The sequence below is a fragment of the Camelus dromedarius genome, chromosome 2 (assembly GCF_036321535.1).
Source record: "Camelus dromedarius isolate mCamDro1 chromosome 2, mCamDro1.pat, whole genome shotgun sequence".
Lineage (NCBI taxonomy): Eukaryota > Metazoa > Chordata > Mammalia > Artiodactyla > Camelidae > Camelus > Camelus dromedarius.
Genome location: NC_087437.1, coordinates 76,476,776 through 76,484,547, shown reverse-complemented (window position 1 = coordinate 76,484,547; position 7,772 = coordinate 76,476,776). Strand labels below are relative to the sequence as shown.

At 38.0% G+C, this 7,772-nt stretch overlaps 1 long non-coding RNA gene across 1 annotated transcript; it reads left to right on the top strand.

Annotated features, from left to right (window-relative positions):
* Positions 1-1,853: 1,853 nt before the first annotated feature.
* LOC105087707 (uncharacterized) lies at positions 1,854-7,459 on the top strand. Its single transcript, XR_837033.3, has 2 exons — positions 1,854-2,417; positions 6,421-7,459. It is a non-coding gene; the product is annotated as an uncharacterized LOC105087707 (long non-coding RNA).
* The last annotated feature ends 313 nt before the right edge of the window (positions 7,460-7,772 follow it).

Below are 7,772 nucleotides of genomic sequence, written 5' to 3'. Positions count from 1 at the left end.
GAAGTAAAAAAAATTCTATAATCTTTCATTAGAATTGGAATACCAGCACAAATTTATGATTTATCTTTCTTTGAAAAACTACATATTCCCTAGTACTTGTATTGAAAAGTCTGAGAAGTAACAAGACTTTTAGCCATGAACAACCTTACGTACACAGATTGTGGTCACCAAATACGTTTTACACTGAAAGCAATGAAGTCTCCTTTGAGAAATGGCTGATTCTGGGTCTAGAGCAGTAAATGAGACTGTTCCAATATGAGACTGGGACTCTTATTAAAGTGTCTGAAAGCAAGGAAGCTATCAAGACATTTGAGGTTGTCAAATGAACAGAGAAGCCAAAGATGGGCAATTTGAGCTTTAAAATGAATAATCACTGCAATTATGTAAGTGTAAATAGAGATGCCAATATAATCAATGCAAAACTAGAAGCAATAGGAGATTAAGATAGCAAGATATAAAATTACATACAGAAATCAATATGTTCATATATTGAAGCAATAAGCAGTTACAGGGGAAAACAGAAGAGATGACTCATTTACATTACCAAAGAAATTTTTTTTAATATCCTAGGACTAAACCTAATAAGAATTGTGCAAAACCAATATGAGAGAAGCTTTAAAGCTTTCCTGAAAGATACAAAACTGCTGACTTGAGTAAAATGAAAAATAAAACTTGCTCCTCAATTGAATAATGCAAAATCATAAATTGATGCCAATTTTAAAGTAATTTTATGGAGTTTGATTCTATAATTTACATGGAAAAAATAAATAAGCAAGACTATCCAAAAAACAGGAAAGAAAATAAGATAACAGCATGAGGCAGGCCTAGATCTATGAGATATTGGAAAATATACGGTTTCTATAATTAAAGCAGTAAAATATTAGCCCACGAGTAGTCAAGCAGATCTATGTGGAAAAAAAAGAAAATACAGATATAGAGCCAAGTACAATGTGGAAATTTATGTATGTGATAAAGTGGTATCTCAAATCACTGGGAGATAAATGGACTTAATAAAATTAAACGTTGGAACAGCTAGAGAGTCCTTTGAAATAGAAAAAAATGGATATAAAATCACCTAGGAGAATTCCAGTCAAAAACAAAAAATTCAACGTGAATCTTACAGCGAGGATGAATCTGAGTACCCAAATTGAAGGATATTCTGGAAAACCGCTGGCCTAAACTTTTCAAAAAGTCAATGCCACAAAAAAAATAAACAAAAATGGCTGGGGAAATAGTCTAAATTAAAAGTAACTAGAGACTCGATCTTTGTTAAATTCTGGATTTATATTTTACAAACAACAATACGGCAAGAAAGGATTTGGCGTAGGGTGGGGGATACAATCGAGGAAATTCTAATATGACCTATATATTACATTATAGTAATGTGACACCGTTTAGTGGATTCTGACTTCTTGTGTCTGAAGAGCCTAATGATACATTTCTTAAAGACACTACCCTGCAATCCTATAGGACAGTAGTCCTCAATTGGGGTGATTTTGCACTGCCCTGCCCCCCACACACATCTGACAATGTCTGAAAACATTTTTGGTTGTCACCAGCGGAGGAGGGGAAGGGAGGGTTGCTACTGGCATCTAATGAGCAGAGGCCAGAAATGCTACTAAACACTTGTGCAATGCACAAGACATCTCCCCTCCCCCACAACAAAGAATCGTCACGCCCAAAATCAATAGCGCCACGGCAATGATGTAGGAGAATCCCTAACTCCTACAAGACAGTAGTGATACATTAGGCTGAAAAAAATGAAATTGTCCTTTGCGTACCGCAAACATTGGTCATATTTAAGGGTGAAGAGTTATGATGTACACAACTAACTCAAACAGTTCCGCAAAAAAACACTGTACGCGTCCTTCCGCCCAGCTTCCCTCCTCCCTCGGGTACCCAGGCGGGGTCGCACTCCTCCCGGGCTGAGGACCCACCGGGCCTGCGCCGTGGGAGCAGCGGGCGAGCAGCACTGCGCAGGCGCTAGGCGGCCGCACCCACAGGGCGCGTCTCCAAAAGTTACAGATGCGCTGGCGGAGCGCTCAGTCGGCGGGGCTGCCCACCGCAGAGAACAGGAAAGAAAACTCCCGAGACGCTCCGTTGGCATCTCCAGACGTGGCAACGCTGCTTACCTGCTTGAATACCGCTCCTCTGCCGTCCGCTGAGGGCTGCAGTGAGCATGGCTTATCGTTTGGAGCCCTCTGCCAGGAAGTGCCAGTGATGTGTGGCCCGCGGTGCCTGACCATCCCGGTCCAGACTGGATTCTCCAGAGATGAGCTTTTACCCTCTCCTTAGTGGATTCTGACTTCCTGTGTCCGACAAGCCTGGGCATTACTAAATCTCCTGATAACCCTAACCGAAAGTTTCCTTGCAGGCCCAGTCCCCACCTGGCTCCTCACCAGCAAGAGCTTACCCAGGTAACATTTTAAAATACCTTAAAAATTTTCAGCCTAGAGTTTCTTATTCAAGGAATTGGTAGTCTTCTGTGAAAAGCCAGGTAGCAAATATTTTAGGGTTTGCAGGCCAGGAACAGTCTTTGGGGCTTATTTGTCTTTTTTTTTTTTTTTTTTTTTTTAACAACCTCATACTAATGTAAAAACCGCTCTCAGCTTCTGGCCTTACATAAAACAGAGGAATAACAATGATTAGGCTCTGATCTTTCCATTTACCCAGCACGGAGGCTAGAGCTTCGGCTCCTCGTCCGACCAGTTCTGCAGTAAGGACTTAGGTTCCAGAAGGACTACGACTCGCTGGGTTCACTGGGTCCCACCTGCTGAGGCTTCACAATTTTTTGGGTCCCTACACTTGCACCTCTGCTCTTCCCCGCCAGGTGGCCGCTACTGAGTTCCTGGCAGTCAGCAAGACCGCCAGGAAATCCCCAGACCAGCAGCCACACCCTCCTTCACTCTAAAATGGCAATCCCTTCCTATCTGGGCGCAAAAGCCAGAGTCCTTACACTGTTACTAAATTGGTATAAACGTAATACAAGGAGATCTCAGACCACTGTATCCTTATAGCATTTTTTCTAGTGATAAATGTAATACATGTCCACAATGGTAATTTGGAAAATACTGAAAAGTATATAGAAGAACATTAAAATTCAGCATAATTCCAACCCACAAAAATTAACTGTCAAAATGCTTACGTATTCTTTTAGCTCTTCTTTTAAATGCGTACTAATAGTGCAACTTACTGAACTGGATTTTTAAAAAAATCTTAATGAACTTTTGTTGAAGTATAAAATCCAGGAAAGTGGGCAAACTGTAAATGTACAGTTCAGTAAACTTTCAAAGACTAACACAAACACACCTTGCAACCAATACCCAGATCAAGAAATAGAGAATGCCTAGCTCCTCCAGCTCCCTGCCCAGCCAGGGGTAACTTCTCCCCAAGTGTAACCACTGTCTTATCCTCAAATACACAGATTAGTTTTGTCTTTTCTTTAATTTCACATGAAGTGAATTATTAAGTAAATATTCTTTAGTAGTTTATTTCTTTCACTCCATAATATATTTGAGATTCATCCATTGTTGTGTGTAACAGGTCTGTATTTTATGCTGTATGGCAGTTAATTGTGTGAATGTACTGCAGCTTACCATTTATACAGTTTTTTTAAGTTTCAGTTATATTGAGATACAGTGCACATACCATACAATTTTCATCTATTAAAGTGTATAGTTTAATGTTTCTTTAGTGTATTCACGGGTAAGTGCAACCACTGGCAGGCACAATCAATTGTACAACACTTTAATCACCTCAAAACAACTGCATACTGTCTAGCTGTCACTCCCCTATGATACCCTCCATCCTTTCTAGTCCTCAGTAACCACTAATTTACTTTTTGTCTCTGTAGATTTACCTGTTCTGGTCATTTTATTAAAATGGAATCATATAATATGTCTTTTGTGACTGATCCCTTATATTGATACTGGGTTATTCATGTTACTTCCAGGCTTGGGGCTATTACAAATAATACTGCTGTGAACATTATTATACTCATCAGTATATGTATCTAAAGATATATATGTATCACATAGATACACATTTCTATTGGGATATACACCTAAAAGTAGAATAGCTCCAACATAGGTTTTGTTGATAGTGCCAAACAGTTTTTCAAATTTACTCTCCCAGCAGCAGTGTATAATGAGTTTTCATTGCTCCACACCCTCACCAACGGTTGGTGATTGTATGGTTTCAATTTACACTTCTGTTTAAAAAAAAAAAAAAAATTTACACTTCTCTGATGACTAATGTAAGAGAGCCTCTTTTCATGTAATTATTAGTCATGTGAATATCCGCTTTAGTAAAATGCCTTTTGGTTCTTTATTTCATTTTTGGTCAGGGAGAGAGTTGTTTATCTTTTTCTATTTGTTTTATATATTCTAGTTGTGAGGCCATTTTCATTTATGAGCACTGCAAAAAAAAAAAAAAAAAAAAAGAAGCAAAACAAAACACTTTTCCTAACCTGTGACTTGCATTTTAACTATCTCATTGTTAAATTTTAATGACTATAAAATTTTTCTGGAAGTCTAATTTATCAGCCTTCTTTTATGGTTAGTGCCTTTGCTATCCTAAGAAATCACTGCCTACAGGAACCTTCTCCTATGTTATCATCTAAAAAAAAATGTTTTTCTTTGAATTTTTAAATCTATTAACCATGTAGAATTGATTTTAGTAGAGTACGCAGTAAATGTTAATTTTTTTTTTTCATATAGCTATCCAGCTTACCCAGGTCCTTTTCTTGAAAGACCATTCTTTTCCTACTGCCCTGCAGTGTCACCTTTCTCATAAATCAATAAAATCATAAGTCAGTCCAGATGTTAAAATTAGTACATAAGGTCTTGTAGTTTTCTAGTAGCCTCTTTAGGATTTTCTATGTTAAGGAATCTTACTAAAATAAGATGTAATGGGTGAAGAAGTAGAGAATTTTGAGAGAGATACAGATAATTTTTTTAATGAGATGGAAATCCCACAACTGAAAAATACAGTATCTGAAATAATTTGATAGAATTATCAGTAGGTTGGACACAGTAGTAGAAAGCATCATTAAACTTGAAGTCTGGTCACTAGAAATCATCCGAATATAAGTAAACTGAGAGATACTTTAAATAAACAAAGCATTAATAACTGATAGAATACCATCAAGTGATCTAACATATATGAAACCGAAATCCTAAAAAGGAAGGAGAGAGAGCCTGGGGCAGGAAAAGACTTGAAAAAATATTAGCCAACGTTTTCCGGAACCGATCAACTATATTTTATCTGGGATGTTTACTTGTTTTCAGTGAAGAGTGTATCCCAGTAACCTGGCTTGCCATGAATGGGATTTAGAAGTTAGCATAAATAAAGTTTTACATCTACAGGAATAAGGAGCAGGGCATTTTAAAGATGCACAAAATGTAGAAAAATGCTTTGTTCGTGGACCTGTCCCAAACATTATTGTACTTTTATCATAAATGTTGCCTACCCACTAGTACCATCCCAATCATAGTAATACCTAAATGTTCTCCTGGTTTTTCAAAACATCAGCTCGGTGCATAGTATGGCCCTCCATCCATTGAGAACCCCTCTCTCACATGATCTGCCATTGCCTCCTTTCCCCCATGCCATTTCTAACTTCATCTTTTAATGCTCATATCTCTAAAACCACACTGGCCTCTTTCCATTTCGGGGCTCTGGGGATGGCTTCTCTTGCTTCCTGAATGGTCCTCCCCGAGACACCTATATGACTGACCCTTTACTCCTCCTCAGGTTTTGTTCAAATGTCATTTTTTTTTTCAGTAAAACCTAGAGATTAAAACAAAACAAAAAACTTGCACATTCATTCCCCCATTTCTAGTTAATTTTTATCTGTAACCTTTATTTGAAATGCCGTGCATTTTAATTATTTAATTTCCTTACTATCTCACTTTCCTCACCACTAGAATATAAGTTCCTGTGAGGAGAGAGGAATTTACCAATTATGTTCTCTGTAGTGTCTTCTATTCCTTAAATGAGTAAAAAATTATAACTGCTAACATTTTTCTCAGGGCTAGCATATGGGCAGCCTAAATTTATCCCTAATAACCCCTGAATCTTTCAAGATGTTTCTTCAGTTTTTCATGAATAAAGTCTTGACAGTATTCCAGTAATTTTTACATTTTTAAGGTTTACTTGAGAGTCTTAGCCAGAAAGGATCACAGCAGTAAAAGCACCAGCTTTTCACCAAGGAGAATAAGAAATGTGATATGGTTGTTTCCAAAGCAACAAAAAGCTCTGCCTCGTTAAGTAGACTGAGGGCTCCTCCTTATTGGATTGAACTATCCAGTCACATAACTGAGGGTCCCCACACAAAGAAAAAAGTGCTTAGAGCTGTCATCACAAAGAAATTTGCCTTTCCAATTATAAGCTAATTTGTACCAACTTTTTTTTCTTCAGGCATTCAGACATCATGATGGATGATGAACTCTCAAAAAGGAAAAAGATGGAAAATCATCAAAATTACCATAAACTGTGCTCCCAACTAAATAAGTGTTTCCTTGTAGCATGTGCAGAGTCAAGGGAAATTATATTCCTACATTATTTAATCTACTAACAACCTATTTACCTAGTGTCTTAATCTAGGTTATTCTTGAAAGCAGGGCCTTCAAAGGTAGACACATCTATTTGGGAATGTGATCCCAGGGAACAGGAATGAGACAGGAGTGAACAGGGGAAAAGGGAAAGAAAATCCAAGCAAAGCAAGGTAGTGTTATTGAGTGGGCCACTAGTGTTCATGGCTAGTTAGTGCAGAACCTTCTCAGGATTCTTATTAAACTATGTCTCGAAACTGCCTGCCTGAGGGATGAAAAGGAGAAGCATTTATCTCTCAGTAGCTGAGGGCTACTTCCATGGGGTGTTAACCCTCCAGGACGAGAGCCTCACTGGTGCCACACCATCACACATGCTGCATCAGGGTAGCTTTGGGAAGGAAGCTAGATTCTTGATGCACGCCTGAGGTGAGGCACTGTCAGCACAGAGCTCAGTGAAACCTGCCTAGAGGTGTTCACCAGAGCTGCGGCTAGAACCAGAGGTAGAAGAGATGGGAGAGAGGGCACCAGAGGCATCTTCTAAGCCTGGAAAGTGTGCTGTTAGCCTTGTCTAAATCCATATTCTTCCTTCTTTCTATCATCAAAATTTCATTGTCCAGAACAAAGTTGGCAGAGGGGTTAAGTAGCAAGGTTCAATGTATTTCCTAGAAGCTGTACATTAGTAACAGTTTTAACCTTGAGTGATGTTTATAAGAAATAGAAAGTGACACTAGAACTTGGAAAATTAAAAAATGATTCTACTTGAAACATTTGACCATTGGATAGAGATACTAGATTCTTCTAAACTCATGTAATCTCAGGAGCAATCATGAATCATTTGGAGAAATAAAATTAACCATTTCTTGTATCTCTATGAACCTAATAAATCAGTCATTATTTTTTCCAAAGAGGTTGTTTTCTACTGTCACATAGTGATACTGAGCTTACAACAAATGAAAGGAAAATTGCTAGAAATATAAGAAGGAAAAATATTGGGATAATTTCCATAACAAAAAGGGTTGGTATTAATGTTGACTGGAATGGTGCTGGAGAGGAACTGCACATTTTGATTTGAGGTTCCTTTTTAAAGTTCCATTTTACCAAAAATAATTTTCTCTCTGCCTACACCCATGTGACTTCATAATCATCCTCTCTCATATGGTCTGGAATTACCACCAATAGGATAAAACCTTTGAGTTATTTCATATGTGTTGAACTCCT